Genomic DNA, 22,169 nt, shown 5'->3' on the forward strand with positions numbered 1-22,169 from the left:
TTCCTTTCCTTTAAACAGTTCCGTCAAGTATCTTTCTCACCACCTGCCTCGGGTCCACGTTTTATTAGGGCCCGGAAAGATCCCCAAAGAAAGTTTTTACCGCAATAACAAAGTAAACTCAACTCGAAAACACGCGATTTCAGCAATCTTCTATCAAAAATTCTCCACCAAATAAATCAAAATCGTCGAATATGGCTCAGAATTCGCGAAATCAACAAACTTATACTGCAACTAGTTCACAAAATAGTTGTATTTTTTGTGAAGGTGAGCATTATATAAATTCCTGCCGTGAATTCACATCGTTATCGCCTGTTGAACGTTATTAAGTTGCTAAAAAGGGTGGATAGTGTATTAATTGCTTACGCAAAAATCATCGCGTCTTGTAGTGCACCGCTTCCAATTGTGACACTGGTCGTCAAAAACACAACAGCTTGTTGAATTTCGATAAACCAAAAAGAACTTCGAATAACAATAAAATACAAACACGGATATACCTAGTGCTAGCGTAAATTTGCACTCTCATGTAGCCACGGAAGTACTATTAGCTACCGCAGTGGTAGATATCGTAAACGGTCGCGGAAAAGTCAAAACTTGTCGAGTGTGTTTGGACGCTGGTTCTCAAGCACATTTTATTACCGAAGCCTTGGCTCAATTTTTAAATTTAGATAAAAAAACCAGTTAATATCACATTTTCCGGGGTAGATGATTTATCGACCAAAATAAAAAAAACTGTTGAATTTTTGATTTTGCCACAGATCAGCAAAACAATGCCGTCGATTCAAATAAATCCTACTCAACTCGAAATACCAAAAAATTTCTTGTTAGCTGATCCTGTATTTTGCAAACCCGCAGAAGTAGATGTTCTTTTGGAAGTCAAATTGTTTTACCAACTTTTCAGTGTAGGTCAGATATCGTTGAAAAATCATCTTAATGCTGTTCTTCAAAAAACTCAACTGGGTTGAATTGTTGCAGGTAAAATAAATCATTCATCTCAATTGCAAAATATTTTGTGTCATCTTTCATTAAATAGTCCAATGTCGGACCTCAATCTAATCGTTTCTGGGAAATGGAAGAAATTCCAAGTATCAAATTTTGTCACCGGAAGGAAAAGCATGCGAAGAGCATTTCCAGTGTCACACTATTCGGGATGTTACCGGTAGATACATCGTAAGGTTGCCATTTAATCACAAGAAATCGAAGTTAGGTGATTCATACAATAGCGCGTTAAAACTTTTTTATTCGCTAGAAAATAGTTTTCGTAAAGATTCTGCTCTCCAGCTGGACTATTCTGCCTTTTTGACTGAATATGAGAAATTAACTCACATGTAATATACAAATGATGAAAATGACCAACAAATTGGATTTTATCACGCAGTATTAAAACAAGAGAGTCTCACCACTAAAACTCGTCCTCTTGCAAAAACGTCAACGGGAATATCACTCAATGATGCCTTAATGGTCGGGTCCCAAGCTGCAAGATGACTTATTTATCATTATTTTACGTTATCGTCAACATATATTCTATATTCTTATTGGCAGCCGACGCAGAGAAAATGTATCGCCAAATTCTCATACATTCCGATGACGCTATTTATCAAAAAATTTATTCGAGGTTCTCGACCTTTTCTTAAAACGGGAGTTGACTATTGCGGTCCCTTGTTTATCAAGTAGAAAAGGTTCAGCAATTGTAGACGATTAAAGGTATACGTCGCCGTGTATGTATGCATGTCTACACGGGCTGCTCATTTAGAACTGCTCAGAAATATATTCCGATAAGGCTACCAATTTCGTGGGGGCAAGTCGCGAGCTGCACGAATTATTTAACTCGTCAGATTATCTAAATGCCATTAAAAGATATTCGGATGTTGAGAGGTTCGATTGGCATTTTATACCGCCCAAATCTCCCCACTTTGGAAGAATTTGGGAAGCCGCGGTTAAGTCCCTCAAGAATCATTTAATTCGTACTGTAGGGGATACTTTGTTAACATACGAGCAATTAGAAACCTGCCTTACTGAAATAGAGGCGATATTAAATTCTCGTCCTATTTCTCCTATGTCGTCTAACCCAAATGACCTTCTTCCCCTTACCCCTGGACATTTTTTAATTGGTGGTCCCATGACAAGCTATACTGAGACTGACTTTTTGGATATGTCATCGAATAAATTATCAGCGTGGCAACATGCCCAGCAGTTGAAGCAGCACTCCTGAAACGATGGTATAAAGCATATCTTCATCAATTGATCAGCAGCAATAACGTTAATGCTACTGATAATGGAATAATGGTGGATGCTTTGGTGTTAATTCTGGAAGACAATTTGCCACCGTTGCAATGGGCCGTTGGACGCATCACGTCGGTGCACCCTGGAGAGGACGGCATTGTCAGAGTGGTAACCCTGAAAACCAAAACTAAAGAGTACAAACGCTGCGTGAAGAAGTTGTGTACACTTTAAATCAGTTAGATTATCGACGTCAACCGACAACCTCATTTTAACTTTATTAGTTCAAGGAGGGCAGCATGTTCCGTCTTCTTATAGTTTAGTTAATTTTAGTTTATTTTCCATTTTATTTTACGATGTAAATTCATATCAGACCATTCTTAAAGTTTGGGTAAATTATCTTCCAGAAAGCTCTTAAAAGATTAAAACACATTCATTCTTACCCATATTTCTGGCTAACATTTGTCATTTGTATTGATAATCCTCTTTGGAAAGTAGGCATTTGGAAAGTTATGCGAGGCAAGCGATATTGTAGACTTCTGAGAAGGACAGTGATGACGATTTTGTAATTACGTTTTTTCCAAAGTGAAATTGTGTAGGACAAAATAGACATTTTGTGTTCCTACCATCAGGTATTTCTTGTGGGGAGTCGTTTTGTATTTTCAGTAGTACACCGAGAGAAAAAAATTCTTGACATAAAGAAACTTTATTAATACTTAAGAAAGATCGACTTGGCATATTGCCTAAGAAATATATCTTTGTATGTAAGATATAATTTTCTAAAATATTTCAAATAAATTCTACTATAGCCAAAGAAATATATCTTAAACATGATTGAACTATCACTTTCTGGCAAACTTCAAACCCATTTATCAGAAAGAAATTACACTTGATGTTAATTAATTTTATTAGTCATAAAAATATATTTTCTACACATTAGAAAACTATTCTTTCTGAGCAATAATATTTCTTAGTAAGGAATATTATTATTTTACTATTAATAATTAATTTATTTAATGTTAAGAAATATATTTCGCAGAGATAAACGTATATTTAGAAGTTAATATTTCTTGAAAATAAAGTGATATTACATACGGCGAAATAAATCATTGTGTTTAGGTCAAATCATTATTTATTAATAAAACAAGATATAAAACGTTATTATTACATACAAATATTTTCTCCACTCTTAAACCACTGGCTTCTACACAACAATAAAAGGATGGAGAGGCAAATCCAACTTCCTCAAATTTTCCTTTTTTTGTTAATAGCACTTTGTATATCAGCAATTCACTAAAACAAAATCGTTATGTAGAAAGAGTAAACTTACTTTAATAAAATTTTTTTATAAAGATATAGATATTTATTTTCACAAATTTAAGAAATACAAAAAAAAACAAATACACCGGCCCACATAGGAACTATTAATACTAATATTAATCAATCATATGTAGTTCAAACATGGCATTATTCAACCTACACATCTTTGTTTATTTTTTTCTTTTTGTTAATGAAATATTAATTATTTATCTGTATAATATTAAGTCACACAATAAACATTGTTTAGCTAAAACAAGAGGGAAAATATAACCAATGTAAAACATTGAAGCAGACATAATAATATGTAATTTTCTTAATTTTTATAATCTAAAAGAGACAGCATACCTAATCATTAAGAAATTTTATTACGGGAAAGTATTATTAGTTTAAGTCTAAGTCATTTAATACATATTAACTAATTCACGGTTTTCGGCAATAACATTTCTTAACCATAAACATATATTTCTTTTAGACTAACTGATTTCTTTATCTCAAATAAATTAACAGAAAAAATCCTCAGCGTTGCACCCGCCATGTTTGATATAGCGTTGTATTGTATATTTTTATAGAAGACGATACATTCAAGAAATCTATTATAGTTGATACATAAGTATACACATTTTTAAAAAGGTACTTACATGTATGAAGTTCTACCATTTCTAGAAGGCCCAGCAGTTGGTTAATAACTTCTTTCTTAATATTGTTCTGAAGCTATATATTATATCATTATGTCCCAGCTTTAAATTGTGGCATATTTCCCAGTTAGAATAATACGCTCCTTTATTTCAGAGTCGTCCATCATTATACCTAAAAGCATATAAAGATACTATTATGTTTCTTTTCTAACCATTCGGATACGCAACAATATTATTATTACATCTTAAATGACTCAATTTACTTTTATTTAATACCTATATATGTACGTACCTTCAAAATATCCGTTAATTTTTAAAGAACACCAATAAATCCAACATCCATCTATATGAACATGAACATATCACGCCATCTTGACAAACACTGACGACTAAATCATAAATAGTTAATCTGCGCAATTCTTTTGTGGAAGAAAATCTCTTTGCAAGTAAAATTTCGGCATTAATGACAAAGTTTTTATTTCATAACCACAGTTACTACAGAGGGTATTTCTGAATAATTATTTCTTGTGGTTTAAAATATTTATTTGATTCCAAGAAAATTTCTTGTTCACAAATATAAATATGGATTAACTTAACATTATATTTCTTATACTGCAAAATATTTGTAGTTTTCAATTTAAGAAATAAAAACTTTAGGATAAGAAAATTAAATGTAACCATTAATGCATTTCTTAGTATTGAAGAAATTATCTGTAAGAAATTATTGAGTTGTGTTTAAAAAACTCGTTTCTTTATATGTGAACCGGTATGTTTAAGTTAATAGGATATGTTAACTTTTAAGAAATATTGCTCAAAGAAATCGGTGTTTTAGGAGAAAAGAAATTGTTCTCTCGGTGTAAGTAGTAGCGAGCAAAACTTAGATCTGTAAGCACGTATAGCAATCAATAAAGAGTTCTATAGAAAAGTGTCGTCGAATATTATTTTAATTTGCTAAAGTAATATTTTATAGCAACGTATATTCACGGTAAACTAATCGTCAATCAAACATTATTATTATTATTAAATTATGTTTAGGGGCCCGAAAATTGTGTAGTGCCACGGACCTGATTTGAAGTAAAATAGGCTCTGGGTGAATTGTCCTATACCTACATAATATGAGATAGAGTAGATAAAAATATTAAAAAAAAAGATAGCAATGCGTGAAGGATTTATTAACTCTAATACTCTATCTCATATTATGTATAAGTTTTAGTTTGTGAAAACTGTTATTATAGATAGCAGTGCGTGAAGGATTTAAAGTGTGCAGTGTGCGAGGAGTAACAATGTACTTTAAATGGGATTTACTTTTTCGCACTGTTTTTTTGGCACACTTTCACATAATCAAATATCATTAACTTTCGCGTTGTTATGGTGATGACATGTGAGCAATAAATTACAACAAAAGTTTTGAGAGTTTTTAGGTCTGGATCCCGCGTATGAAAAAAAAGTTGATTAATAGCAAGCTGAAAATTTGTTAATAGCTTAAGGGTGTCTAGTCGGATAAACTTTGATATATGGGAACACTGGAACAGGGGCAGTTTTACAAAACACATACATACAGTTTTACAGAAAACGGCACATTTATTTTGTCCGACAGAACAGACTTAAACTCTCCGAACAGAGATTAAACTCTCATGCAAAAATCAGACTACTATTTATCACCTGTCATAATTTCTGTTATTTGACATATTCTGCATGTTCCACTCATTAAAACGCCCATTTGGTGATAAATAGCAGTCTGATTTTTACATGAGAGTTTAATCTCTGTTCGGAGAGTTTAAGTCTGTTCTGTCGGACAAAATAAATGTGCCGTTTTCGTGGTGTGACCGTCCCAAATTTTTAACCTGTTCCACAATTAAAACTGCCCCTGTTCCAGTGTTCCCATATATCAAAGTTTATCCGTCTAGACGCCCTTAAGCTATTAACAAATTTTCAGCTTGCTATTAATCAACTTTTTTTTCATACGCGGGATCCAGACCTATTTGTGGTTTGAAAGAAGTCAAAATTTTTAAATGTCAAAGTACTAAAGATTGTAGAATAGAAATGAATTCTAGTGACGAAGAGGAAGAGTTACAGTTTTTTTTATTTTTTTATCGTAGATAAAATATTGTATGAAACTGTGCGTGAAGTACTTCTTGCGAACTTACGCGATGTATAGCACTCGCTCCGCTGTCGCTCGTGCTCTAAACATCGCGTGCGTTCGCAAAAAGCATACTTCACGAACTGTTTCATAAATTAATATCTATTTTGATACTATTTAATTCGATAAAAATTTTTGAGTTATTTAATGTTTAACTGCTTCGTTTGAACGAGTCTACCAGTTTCTGAAAAACTTTAGAGTGCGGGTTGGACGCGTTTCCGCGTCCCGCTTCATTAACATATTTACGCTGTCAGACTTACGAAACGCGGCTGTAAATTTGTCGGACAAGAGACCGACAATCTTTATTAATCAAAAATATAAGTACTTTAATCTGAAAATTGAGAGTTTGAGTGATATCTTGTGGGTGTTGGACTCTACGATTTTGTTATTACAAAATTCTTAATTTTCAATTTAAAGTATTTATTAAATAATAAAGATTGTCGATCGATTGTCGATTGTCCGACAAATTTACAGCCGCGGTTCGTTAGTCCGACAACGTAAATATGTTAATGACGCGGGACGCGGAAACGCGTCTAACCTGCACTCTGAAATTTTTCAGAAAATGGTAGACTCGCTCAAAGGAACCAGTTAAGACCATTTTTAAGACTTTTGTAATCATTTTCCAAAAAGGACGATGTACATCGTCCTATATACTATTGCTTATAATTAGTCAATTTAACCATTTTCGGACTTATTTTAAACGTATGTTTTTCATTTACCAAGTGGAGGGTAAGAATAACCAAAATCCAAATTGTCAAGCAAATCCGTCGTGCCGCTGATAATTATACTCCAAAACTGTCATTTGCTGGGCTCTCTGTGTATTCATGCACTGTTTATGACAACTTACATTTTCATCTTTATTGGTATAGAATAAAATAGAACAAAAATTAATAAATGATTACATTATACTCTGGAAAAATTAGCAAAATACAAGGAAAAGTTATTTACCAGCAATTTTATTGCTGTAATCGAATCTTATGATTGTATATATTAATATTATAGGTATTCAAAGTCCGCAGATAGTGTGCTACTTTTTTTATAAACAAAATGGCGCCCGAAAATCGTGTTTTTTTTTAATTTTTGCTCTATAACTCTAAAGATTTTAACTTTACACCAAAAACACCCAAATAAAAATTCACTGTAATTAAATTCTGCATAGAGACGTGTTATTCCCGAATTACTTCGATGAACATTTTTCCCGGACAATGCGGGTTTTTCCAACAAAATCTTTAATTTTCAACTAAAATTTTAGATAAATTATTGTTTATCTATAATTAAATAACATGGTAATATAAAAGCTCTTTTCGTATAGATTATAATTCCAGAAGCTGATAGATATCGAATAAACAGTTTAGCAACAATCAAATTGTTAATTAAAAATTTACAATCGCTATCATAACCACAGTAATTATGATACATAATAATAACTATAATTGTTGTATAAAAAGACAATGTACCTATCTAATGTACTTTACAGAATTGAAATTGGACTATTTAAGCGGCGTCAGGAATATTTTAAAATTATAAAAAAAATTTTTTCTTATAACCAAATAGAATATTTCGGGAAATATTAAAATAAATTAAACCATGAAAACAGTATTAGAAAAAAGCGGCAGTACGCTTCTTTTAAAACTTTTAATTGTGATGAGTGGTTCCTGAGATACAACCAGTCAAAGTTGACCGACTTTACGGCAAAGATATAATTAATAGAATCATTTTTTTAAACCACCACCTTTTTATTTTTGTCCTCTTTTTCCATACCAATTTTCATATCTTTAAAATACTCATAACATATATTATTATAATAAAAACTATCGATATTACGAGTGAAAATTTCCAAAAATAGCAAAATCCCAATCAAAAATTAGGTTGGAGAAAATGTAATCCCAAAGTTCACAATCGGTATACGTTAAAAAAGTGCATTTTCTAGGCTTCCCATGGAGCAATTTTCTTCATTCTTTTTTTGTTCCCAAGTAACTCGACCTTTTGTTTTGTTATAATAAATAAATTTATTTATTATAACAAAAATTTTTAATTTGTTTAAATAAAGATTGTGTAAATAATTATACAGCTTTCAAATAAGAGTATTTGTGTTTTTAACGTTAAAAGGTACACTTGTAGTATGTTTATCTAAAAAAACTGGAAAAATATGTAGTTTTTTCTTGTAAATAAATTAATCTATTATAACAAAACAAAAGCAAGTTTGACATTTTGTAATGCAGAGATTGTTAGATAGATGGCTCTACTCGAGTTACTTGGGAACAAAAAAAGAATGAAGAAAATTTCTCCATGGGAAGCCCAGAAAATGCATTTTTTTAACGTATACCGATTTTGAACTTAAGATTACAGTTTCTCCAACCTAATTTCTGATTGGAATTTTGCTATTTTTGGCAATTTTCACTCGTAATATCGGTAGTTTTTATTATAATAATATATGTTATGAGCATTTTAGAGATATTAAAATTGGTGTGGAGAAAGAGGACAAAAATAAAAAGGTGTTGGTTTAAAAACTATGATCCTATTGTTTATATGTTTGCCGTAATTGCCGGTCAACTTGGACCGATTGTATCTCAGGAACCACTCATCACAATTAAACGTTTTTTCTTTTATAAGAAGCATTTTGCCGCTTTTTGTCCAATAGTGTTTTCACTATTTAATTTAATTTAATCTTTCCCGAGATATTCTATTTGTTTATAAGCAAAAAAATTGTTTATAATTTTAAAATATTCCTGAGGCCGCTTAAATAATCCAATTTCAATTTTGTAAAGTGCATTAGATAGGTACAGTGTCTTTTTACACAACAATCATAGTTATTATTATGTATCTTAATCATTGTGGTTATTATAGCGATCGTAAATTTTTAATTAACAATCTAATTTTTGCTAAACTGTTTATTTGATTTCCATCAGCTTCTGGAATTATATTCTATACGAAAAGAGCTTTTAGATTATTATGCTATTTAATTATATATAAACAATTACTTACCTAAAATTTTATTTGAAAATTAAAAATTTTGTTGGAAAAATCATTCTCCGGGGAAAATTTTCGTCGAAGTAATTCGGGAAAAACACGTCTCTATGCAAAATTTAATTACGGTGAATTATTATTTTTATATTATTATTATTATTTGCGTCTTTTTGGTCTAAAGATAGAATCATTGGAGTTATAGAGCAAAAATTAAAAAAAAAAAACACGATTTTCGGGCGCCATTTTGTTTATAAAAAAAGTAGCACACTATCTGAGGACTTTGCATACCTATATTATTAATATATATGTTACAGTTCAAGTTGATTATCCAGTTGGAGTTGACTCCAACTAGTTGGAGTCGACTCTAACGGCTGGTTTCAGTAAAAGTTGATTATAAATATAAAATGAAGATTTATATTCAACATTTACTAGTAAAAGTAGACTCCAACTAGGAAAAGTATACTCTTCCCAATGCCATTTAGTAAAAGTTGATTCTGATTCACACAACAGCCGATTCTAGAAATTAAATGTTACTGAATATGTTCAAATTAGTCTAGGCTGTATCGTCGCCCCCGTTAGGTAAATTACTCCGATTCGAATTTTTTGCACAAACTTACTCAAAAAGAGGTCCTTATACCAAATCTACTGGGTGCCAGGCAGTACATTGATCGATAAATTGTTTAAACAATTTTTTTAGACAAATTCACAAAAATAATTTTTTCACTTCGAACAATTTTTTTTTAGATCATTTGGGTTAGTCTGAGCAAAAAAAGGTATTTTGTGATTTTTCTCTAAAATTGATTGTTGTCGAGTTATACGCGATTTAAAATTTGAAAAATGCGAAAATAGCCATTTTCAAGGCTTAATAACTCGGTTAAAATCCATTATTTTATTATGAAAGTCAGAGAGTGACCTATATAACGATAATTCCTCTATAACGATCAAAATACTAAACATTGTTTGGTTCGTCATAAGGACAATGTATTAATTCTTTCTCTATACCGATATCGTTCTCTCTTTATAACGATAACTTTTCAATATTCGATGACATCACTTTTCAAGAAACAACTGATAACCATTTGCGTTTGGCAATAACTAAGATAACTAAACCGTGAGAATTTTACCAATTAAAGATAACACTTAATTGAAACACAGGGAATAACTGAAAAAGCTCTTGCGTAGGTGTAACTTGATACAAAGTGATTAGTGAGTGATTCATTTTGTGGCTCTAATTTAGCAAAAATTTGGTGGTTCAAATTTCAATCCGATATGCAGAAAGTCGAGTATTACACGCTTTTATCGTTCGGGCGGTGTGCCTTAACTGTTTTCACACAGATGCTGTCCTCTATTGACTATTGACGACTTCTAAGTTTCAATTTCGGTTGTATCTCGGTCTGTGAACAGTCAAGATGTTTTCGAAAAAGCGTAGAGTACTCTCGGTTAAAGAAAAGTTATCGATAACTCGGGCAATAGAGAAAACTAACACAAGTTATTTAGTACAGTATGATTACTATTACAATAACGATTTTTTTCTCTCTCTCTCTCTCTGTATAACGATCTCTCCTTATAACGATGAAAATTCTCGGTCCCTTGCATATCGTTATAGAGAGAGAGGACTGTATTTTATTACTAAGCTTTATCTTTAATTATTAACAATGAGCGCTAAGTGCGTATTAGGCGGCCGTCAATGGTGAGTGCTAAAGAGATGCACCATTCCGGCCGTCCAATGGTGAATCTCACTCGCACTCACATTGACGGCCGCCTCAATACACGCTTAGCGCTCATTGTTGATAATTAAAAATAATCTTATTAATGAAATAATGACAAAAATTTTTTCAGGATCTTATAGAGGTAGCTTTAATTTTTGATTTTTTTAGTTTCTGACTTTCATAATATATAATATCGTATGGTATTTTTGCCTTTCGGGCAGTTCCGGCGCCAATTATATCTTTAACCCTGTTTCAAGTAACTAGTGTCGATGTACACTAGCCCAGGGGGACCGACGGCTTAACGTGCTCTCCGAGCCACGGTGAGACGGCTCGTGTCATTATTGGAAATGAAAATGGTTTGTCTTTGACAGGACCTCAAATAATGATATGTACCACCAGTGGTACATGTACCACAGATTGAGAACCGCTGCTTTACATAATATGAAATAGAGTAGATAAAAATTATTTTTGTGAATTTGGTTAACAAAAATTGGTTAAACAATTTTTCGACCGCGGTACCGCGTGACACCCTGTGTATTTGTTATAAGGATTGTTATACGGATGTATTTCTTTGAGTAAGTTTGTGCAAAATATCGAATCAGAATAATTTACCTAACGGGGGCGACGTTACAGGCTATACTAACAAGTAGATGAAACGGTCAAAACAAAGAAACGCACACTCATCAAAAATGCACTTGAGATTCTCGTATAATCAACATTTACTGAATCGGTCCAGGAAGAGTCAACTCCAACTAGTAAAAGTTGATTTAAATTTTTAAAATCAACTTTTACTGCTCGTTTCAGTTGGAGTCGACTCCAACTAGTTGGAGTCAACTCTAACTGAGAATCAACTTGAACTGTAACATATACAATCATAAGATTCGATTCCAGCAATAAAATTGCTGGTAAATAACTTTTCCCCAAAATGGCCTATTCTCCGATAATCTGCCCAGACTATTATTGCATAGTATTATTGATGAGAAGAACAGCTTTCTTCGTGCACTACTATCAGCGAATATATTTACAATTTTATTATTACATATCTATCTGATGAACGACTTTATTTTCAATACTACACTGCTTCAAAAACGTTCTGTATGTGAGTCGCTCAGAAGCAGAGTGGCCCAACTGATTTTTTTGTATAATTCAGGTAGGTAGTACAATAGGTGGCATTTTATCATATCTTTCATTTAAGAGTGGCTCAACTAACATTTAGTTGTATACCAAGAGATGACGCGACTTGTACAGTTAGGCTACGTAAACATTTCACATGATCTAGTTATGGAAACGTGGCCCAAGTGACAGTTGGGCCAGTGTGCAGTATGATATTTTAGACATTATCACTCTTGCCTTGTGTGTTTGTATCAGTCTCGTCTAGCGTTAATTCGTTCTTTAAAGTACTATCAGCCTTTTATACGGTTTATGTTTGTGCAATCTTGAGCAACGGTGAGTAAATTATTGTATTTTAGTGTAAATTAATAGTGATTGTAAATATCTCGGCTCAAAATTTAAATTAGGATTCTAAATTTTTTAAGATTATAACCTTAAAATTATAACCTTAAAATGAAGAAAGCAGGCTAGTTTTCTACTTAGACTTATTTTCATAATATCTATGGTATGTTTATGGTTTTCTAAGCGATGTTGCCAAAAGTATAGGTTAGTCTTTAACTTAAAGACATTTGTAAAGGATTTTATTCAAAAGTTTTTTTTAAAGACATTTGATCACTTGAATTAATAATTAATAGAGAATATTTTTGTTATAGTTTGGAAATGCCGTTGTCGGATACATCCAGTACTCGTGAACCCAGTGAATTTGAAACAGATTCTGGCTCTGACTTCCATCCACCTTATGATGCTGAGTCTTCTACAACTAGGGAAAGCTTCACAGAAGATGTACTTATGGAACCTGGATCAAGTAGGGGTAAAAAACGTAAGAAAAATAATTCAGTTTGGAAAAGATCTAAGTCTAAGTTGGAAAGAAATTCAGGAAAATCATATTTGAATTCTCGTGGTAGAATTGTGTCTAAGAAACAATTTTTTCATGGAGTTTGCAGCTGTCCACAAAAGTGTCATTTGTTGTTATCTCTTAAAGAAAGAAAAAATATTTTCCAAAGTTTCTACAACTTATCTGATTTTAATTTACAGACTGCTTACATTAATATACAAGTAAATGTTGTCAATAAAGGTCGACATACAGCAGCTCAAAACAATAATAAACGTTCTAAGACACGAATTTATACATTACCGAAAGAATCAGGTGATATGGTAATTGTTTGTAAATCATTTTTCAAAAAAGCTCTACAAGTTTCAGATGGAAGGCTCACCAGAGCTTTAATAAACAAATCAATAGGTGGCGAATTAATCACTCCGCCACTAGATAAAAGAGGCAAGCACCCCCCTAAGAATAAGACAAGGGAAACCGATATCCAAAATATAAAAGATTTCATTAACAAATTTGCCAAATATACATCACACTATAGCCGCAACAAAAATCCTAATCGAGAGTATCTGTCACCTGATTTAAATATCTCAAAACTTTTTGATTTGTATGTGCAAGGTGAAGAACCAGAAGTGAAGGTATCCAAATTCATCTTTTCGAAAATATTTAATGAAGATTTTAATCTTCATTTCCGTTATCCTCTCACTGACACTTGCAAACGATGTGACGCTTATAACATGAAAATAAAAAGCTGTGTAGGTGTAGAAAAAAGCAGAATGGAAATAGAGAAAGAGTTACACCTGCGGAAGGCAGAAGCAGCTCGAAGTGGAATGAAGGAAGATGCAGCCAAGAATAAAGATACCACAACAGTAATTGCATTTGATTTAATGAAAACTTTAGCTACTCCTAGTATTTCTACGGGAGTGGCTTATTACAAGAGACAGTTGTGGACGTATTGTTTTGGCATCCACAATCTAACGACAGGACAGATACACATGTATGTATGGCATGAAGGCATAGCCTCACGTGGCCCACAAGAAATTGGTTCTTGCATTTTACACTACGTAAAAACATATGTTAACACACCAGTTTTGATCTTGTACAGCGACCAATGCGGAGGTCAAAATCGAAATATTAAACTGGCATCTATTTGTACATACATGAGTGTCTCCAATACTTTCAGTCCCACAGTCACACATCACAAGTTTCTAGTTTCCGGTCACTCCTATTTGCCATGTGACAGAGACTTTGGAGTGATCGAAAAACAAAAACGATATTTTAAAGACATTTTTTTGCCAGACGATTGGGTGAAAGTTATTTCCAGTTCCAAAAAGAAGAACAAATTTCAGGTATTTAAAATGACCTCTGAAAATTTTAAGTGTACTGAAAAACTAGAGAAGTTACTTACAAACCGAAAAAAAGGAGAGCAAGATATAAAAGTAGAATGGCTTAAAATACAGTGGCTAATGTTCAAATCAGAAGAGCCATTCAAAATTTATTTTAAGTATTCTAATAACGAGAGTGTATTATTTAATTGTGTTGACGTCACAAAAAAAAGAACAGACGTCTTTCAGATAAAAAGAGAAGACTTCTACTTGGACATCCTCTATCCTGCTGGAAGACCCATAGAGCAACTAAAGTATAAAGACCTTCAGAGTCTTCTTCCTTACATTCCGCCGGTCTATCATGAATTTTACATAAACCTGAAGACAAACGTGGAGGCAGTAGATAATGATATTGGATCGGAAACAGATGAATAGGTGACCCAAGTGAAAGTTTTATGTTTTTTCGTAAAAGCTTAATATTTGACATAGTGGCCCAACTGACTTTTTTTTATAGAAAAAAAAGATTTTTTTTGTTAATTTTTTGCGCATTCGACTCATATAGTGTATTAGGTTCCAGAAATGTTTGTGTAAGTGAATAAAATAATACTGTTTAATAAAAAAAACTGGTTTCATTTTTAGCTCAATTCTTTATTTGCCGATATCTCAAAACATCAATTTTACACTTAGGCCACTCTGCTTCTGAGCGACTCATGTATGCGGAGAATAATATAAAATTCACACATTTTTACATACCTTAGACGACAAGATGGGGCCCCTGACATATTGGGCCCCCCGCAAGATTCAAGTCTCAAACATGTAATCCATCTTCTGTATAATAGAGAAGTTAATGTAGAATATAGGGACAGTTTACAGAACCTATAGACATAGGCAACAGAATAAGGCAGGGTACCTACTCATTGAGCCCAATTCTCTTCAATTTAATCAGGAATGAAATCGATAACAGCATTAACAAAGGCAGAAGAAAGTGGGAAACAAAGAAGAAAAAATACTCTGTTATGCAGACGACGCAATATTGATAGCTCATACTGCGGGGGCCTCTGTTACACCTCTAGAAACTACTGCCGATAATTGTATCAAAATACTAACAGTAAAGAGAAAACCCATTTCTAGATTTAAAAATATTGTTCTAAAATTAGAGCTTCACGATACGATACAATATCGATACTTTTTAAGTATTGAGTATTGTATTGGTTATGCCAATGAAATATCGTATCGAGTATCGATATCGGCAATAATTTCTTATAAAAATATCGTATTGATATTGACTACGATACGATATCGATACAATACTTGATAAAATATCGACATAAAAAGAATTATACATCTGACTTGTGTAGGCTCTTTGTGCCCACTTTTCCATGCTTAGCAAATGAACATTATTCTAAAAATATTACGAATTTTTCTTATAACTTATAACTTTTTATAAAAATTCAATATGAATGAATGCTTCTTTGAAAGTCGACTAATACTTACTAATTTTGTATTCATGTATTGTTTAAAAACTGCTTTTGAAAAGATAGGGAAATCCCGGAGATTCGGAATAAATCACAATTCAATATTTTTGTTGAAAATTATTTTTGCGTCATCATCACTAACTTCCATAATATTGCCACAAATGCCACATGATATAAACAGTCTAATCACACAGTCATTTACTCACTCTCAAGAGTTTCAAGTTCAGGCACTTAAGTGTAAAATGTTACAACAGATGATGCTTGGGTTGCAGATCACTTCTTATAGTTTTATATACATAAATAATTATTTATTATCTAAATATTCCACAAAATATAATCCAAACAACTGTGGCGTTTTATTTTTTTCTCGATATCGATATTTTCAATAATATCGAGGCAAACGTATCGACAATACAAGAGTATTGTATTCATTTCAGATAATGAATTCATATCGACATTAATATTGCTAAGGTATGTATTGTATCGGTATCGTATTGGTTTTCGATACGATATCAATACAATATCGATATTTTTATTGAATATCGTGAAACTTTATCTAAAATTCGGAAAATTGCAATTCTCAAATCTTTCAATGGTCACGTACAAAGCATTATAGTATATTGTCGTCACCATAAAGTTCGGGAGACCGGAAAGGATTAAGTTTAGTTGATTAAGGGGATGATTCACTTGCCTAGCAGGCCTATTTAGAAATTTACGTTCCTTAATTTAAACACACAACGTAAAATAATATAACAATAATAGATATTTGCATAATATCAGAAAAGAAGATGGGGCCCTGATCGATTGCCCCCCGCAAGCTTCATGCTGCGGGGGCCTCTGTTAGGCCCTTGTGTATTGTTTTTTTTTCTCTGATTCTGGCCTTGGTTTAGAACTAGAACCTTTAGCTACGTAATTGTATAACTTATCACTAACTCAGGTGTAATGTTTAGTGTGTGTGTTGAGTAAGTGTCTTGTTACTTTGCAAAGTCGACATCATTGTCTTTGCAAAGAGACGCTAACTGTATCCGAGCATCTGCGGTCCCTCCGGTCTGTGTATTGTTGTTGTGTCTTTTGTTCAGTATGACTTTGCGTTTTCCTAGAGCTTCTGTTGCTGCCTCTTCAATGTTGTTATTTTCTCCCAGCTCGCGTTTATATCTTCGATGTCGTCTATTTGTTTCAGCTGTGTCTTCTGTGCTAGATCTTCCTTTGGTACATTTCTCTTGTAGAGTCGTTCCACAGTGACTCTACATTGAATTTAAATATTGTTGTAAGCAATATATTAATAAAGTATTGTTGTTTTGCTTCAATATATTAATAGGCTATTGATTATATTCAAAATAAGATAGCTAAAAGGAACTACAACGTTAACGGGGTTTTATTTTTTCTTGTGGTCAATGGACATCTATATATGAAAAAACCGCGGAGTGCTACCATCTAAAGAGGTGCGTTTTTGAGAAATGGGTAAATTAGTCCCTGGGCACAGGTTACATTAGGGTGAGTTCTATGCACTTTTGGTACAAACATATCTACATAAAAATTGTTCCTGGTTAAATTTCCTATCTAAATATAACTTCTTAAAGTCAATGATAGTTTTTTTACAAAAATATATTCAAAAGAAAAAGCACAAACAAACCCAAAAGAAAGAAATTTTGTTTTTTGTCCCATAACTTTTGTCCACGAGGATATAGGTATAGATATTGCTTTACAGAAAAAGAACCTACATATTTTTTCTTTAAAATATTGTTCAGTAGAGGTAATTAGTATTTATAGTCTTCGAAATATGATTTTTCAAAGTTCTCCACTCACAGCAATTTTAAGCAATTTTCCTTGTTATTTCGCAAATATGTTACCAGATAGAAGGAGATTTTCTGTTGGAGTGAATGCACAGAGAGTGATAAACTCCAACAGAAGTAGGAAAAAGAAGATCTACTTAATGTAGCCAAAGGAACAAAAATGTGTGGCTTCTACGTTGGAAGAAGCTGAAGTAACTAAAATACTACTTCGCAGTAGTACTTGTATGGGAAGATGTAAAGACAAAGAGTATAGAATTGATATAGGACTGGAGATGGAAAATTATGAATAGATAGATGTAACTTCAATATGCAAGAGAATGGCCACTTGACACTCAAGGAAGGATTCGGCCAATTTGCACGGCTATTTCTGGCTGGACAATAAATTAAAGGAAATGACAGTGATGGCTAGAAAAGAAGATATTAAGACACTGTTCACAAAGTAGATAAGGTAAATATAATAATATAATGAAAATAGAATAAATTTTTGGGCGCCAGAAGAAGGATAACTGGTTTAACCCTCTTCCAGGTATTCTACGCTGCTATAGAGTATATTAAATTTGTAGTACAAGTATGTTAAATGTTATTAAAGATTATTAAGTTATAAAATATATTATCAAGATAAAGGAGTAATAAGAAAAAAAAATCACAATAAATGTATATTTATTGAATGTAACTACCAGATTTTCACAATCTCCGAGTTAAGACAAGTAACTAGTATGTAACTCTAACATGACAAAAAAAAATACTAGTGAAAGTCATTTACAGAATTACCTTACAAATATAATCTAAGAATAATCTTAATAAGGTTAGAAAATCTGAATAAGGGTACCTCTAATACAGAAAGTACAACTTACACTTGGTTAGTAGTAACTACCCTCACCCAATAACAATGGTACGATTATCATACGTACACTTAATTCAATACTACCTGATAATATGAACAAGATATTTAATATATGTATGTACAACTCAATGAGTTGACGGGTACCAAGTCCCTAAGTGAACCAACGGAGTTCTGGATACCAAAGATCCTTTTACCGACTCGTGGTTCTTAATAATAATGGCAAGTAAAACTAATACCTTCCTGAGGGGATGGGTACTAGGGATTTATTCGAATTTAATATAAAAATTAATAGTTAAAGTTAAATAATTTGAATAATAGAAATTTTTAATGATATTTGAAGTTAATTTGAAAAATTTAATTTAAAATATACTAAAATAATTAAAGGAGTTTAAATAGTTATATAAAAGGGAAACAAGCCAAAGAATAATAAAAAAAATATAAGAGTACCAACACTATTGTATGGGAAAGTATCTGAGCTCAGAGATTCTCACCATGGAGGTTACGCAGCTTTGGGGAACGCTATCAATTATTATACTGTTCTGTAATACTATAAAAATCTTGAAAAGGGAAAGGTTATGTGCAATAAATTTATAAAGTACCTATATGAATAAACTAAGTATCCTGAAAATCACAAAAACCAGTCTAAATTTTTACTTAGAGCAAACCGAATGTTCATCAACACAAACCCCTTTTCACAATCTTCCAATGTTCCTTGCGGTGCGTTCCTTGCTGTGTATTCCCCAAATTGACCGGGATGCAATGAGCACAAGGGGGTGCTAACTCCCTCTTGCAACTGTCCTGCTGGAGGTACAAGAAAACAGGTGGAAAAAAAACCCGTTGAAGGTACAGGCGAAAAAGATAGATATGGAGATATTCCAGGCTGGTCTCCTAGTGACCGTCTCTCTAGAAGTGGTCTGTCTACCTTGGTGGTCTTAGGTTTTCTTTTTTTTTATGATTTCATAGTGGTGGCTAAAAAAACACATATGGTATTACTACCAATCCACCAATGTGTCAAAAAGAAGCAAGAGAAACGAGGAGGTGTTTTTATTCCTATGGGAATAAGAAGAAATAGGTCATTAAGTACAAAAACTTGAATGACTAGACAGCTCGACTCTTTATTAAGTTGTTATCAGATGACCTTGTTCAAATAACACATGTGATTTTCAATTTGGCTACAAGATATAATTACTGTGAAAAAATATTTCATTATAACATATACACAGGTATATAGATATATTATACAAGGATGAAATATAGTATGATTAGGCAATGGATACTTGTTTGATCATGGTTCAAAAGATAGGAGATCTGTAGACTTGAAAGGAATATAAAAAAAATTGAGTTTAAATTATCTCTATTTTCCAACAGAAAGCACAAATTAGCAAAGAATATTCAATTATCTCTAGATGAGTTTGATCCATGAAAATAAACCATAGAAACCATGAACATAGACGACATGAAACTTAATTAGCAAGTTAGTCAAGAAAATTTCAATATGGCGGAAAATAAATTAATAAAAATTTTTATTTACCAGGCCGGAACTCATTTTAAATCTGCATTCAAATTCTTCAACTTCGTATTCACTAATAACTTTATATTCCCTAATGCTGGATGGATTCAATCTTTAATTATAATTTGGATCTTGAAATTGTGGGTAAAATATCAAGCTACCGACACGCTTCTAGAAAGCCAATGCCCTCTCGTTAGCTGGCTGACGATCTCCGCGGGCAATTCAATTCCCCTCTCCCATCGATACGCTGTCAAACGCAAGCAAACCAATGTTGCCACACTTAAAATGTGACGTCACAAGCATTTAAAATTCGGTGATGGTGTTATGTTATATTTTAATAACCATTGAAAGAAAATAATTCTAAAAATAATGAAATAATATCTTCCCATCAATAATGGATTCTATAAGGGGCGGAACGTCACAAATATTGTTCTGTAACTTTATTCTACGTAACATTAGGTATATGCAATGGTACACGTAATAGGAATAGAAATCAATTACCTTTAAAATGGTCTACTGTATAACGTTGTATGACTTTTTTTAAAGAGATTATGGTATTTCAAGGTTTTATACTTTTAACGATTTTTTATAATATAATATAAAAATAAAATAATATTATTATATAGTATATTATATATTTTATATTATATAATATAATATTATATATTATATAATACCTAATATAAAAAAATATTATTTTTTACATTTTTTACGATTATTTTTGAATAAGATATTATTTTTCAAAATGTAATAAGTACTTGCAACGATTTTTGATTTTAGGATTATTTTTTAAATTTCTCATTATAATTTTTTTTTGTACATGAATATACTATATATTACTCAATAAAGAGGGCTTACTTTGTGTTCTTTAAAATGGTGTATCATCTATATTTAAATAATGGAAACCGAGTGATTCTTTGATATTTTTTTACCTGTATTATTTAAAATTATTTCTTTTACAAAAATTACATAAACATTGGTCTTAGAAAACATCACTTTAGTTAAAATTATTTAAACGTTAACATTTAAAAAATTTTCAAAATGAAAGTCCATCTCTTCGTTAGAATTTGCTTCAATATCTTCCTCTGACACCTCAGTTATCTTAGAGTCCCACAATTAGTACCCATGCACATGCACCCTTTGCAGAATATTGAACAACTACTTCCTATCATCCTACAACCGCAGTTTTTTGTACATCCTTAGGTACATTTACATGCTATTTTTTTCAAGCAAAGCTTGTGCAGGAGCTTTGACAGAAATTATTGGAATTAATCCATATTTTGAAGTTTGCCCGGCCGAGTCAAGTGGATCCAAAGTATTACCTATAAAAAATAAGATTCAATCATAACACTTCAATCACATAAAAAAGTTATATTGAGAAATTAAAAAATAACCCTAAAATCAAAAATCGTTGCAAGTACTTATTACATTTTGAAAAAGCATATCTTATTCAAAAATAATCCTAGAATTTTTTATGATACACCATTTCAAAGTAAACAGAATCAGCTTTCTTTTTTATTATATAATATATACCTAAATGTAGAAAAAAAAGTTATAATGGGAAATTTAAAAAATAATCGTAAAAAATATAAAAACTCGTTAAAAGTATAAAATCTTGAAAAAGATAACCTCTTTAAAAGAAGTCGTACAACATTATACAGTAGAACATTTTAAAGGTAATTGATTTCTATTCCTCCTACATGTACCATTGCATATGCCTAAAGTTACGTAGAAAAAGTTACAGAACAATATTTGCGAAATAACAAGGAAAATTGCCTAAAATTGCTGTGAGTGGCGAACTTTGAAAAATCATATTTCGATAACTGTAAATCCTAATGACCTCTACCGAACATCATTTTAAAGAGAAAGTTGAAGAGAAAGAAAAATATGTAAGTTTTTTTCTGTGAAGCAATGTCTATACCTATATCCCCGTGGACAAAAGTTATGGGACAAAAATTTCTTTTTTTGGGTTTCTTTGTGCTTTTTCTTTTGAATATATTTTTGTAAAAAAAAGTATCTTTGACTTAAAAGTTATATTTAGATAGGAAATTTAACCAGGAACAATTTTTATGTAGACGTGTTTGTACCAAAAGTGCATAGAACTCACCCTAATGTAACCTGTGCCCAGGGACTAATTCACCCATTTCTCAAAAACGCACCCCTTTAAATAGTAGCACTCCGCGGTTTTTTCATATATAGCGATTTATTGACCATATGAAATAATAAAACCCCGTTAACGTTGTAGTTCCTTTCTATAGTACATAATCAATAGTCTATAAATAGAATTGAATATAG

The sequence above is a fragment of the Diabrotica virgifera genome, chromosome 7 (assembly GCF_917563875.1).
Source record: "Diabrotica virgifera virgifera chromosome 7, PGI_DIABVI_V3a".
In the NCBI taxonomy this organism is placed as follows: domain Eukaryota; kingdom Metazoa; phylum Arthropoda; class Insecta; order Coleoptera; family Chrysomelidae; genus Diabrotica; species Diabrotica virgifera.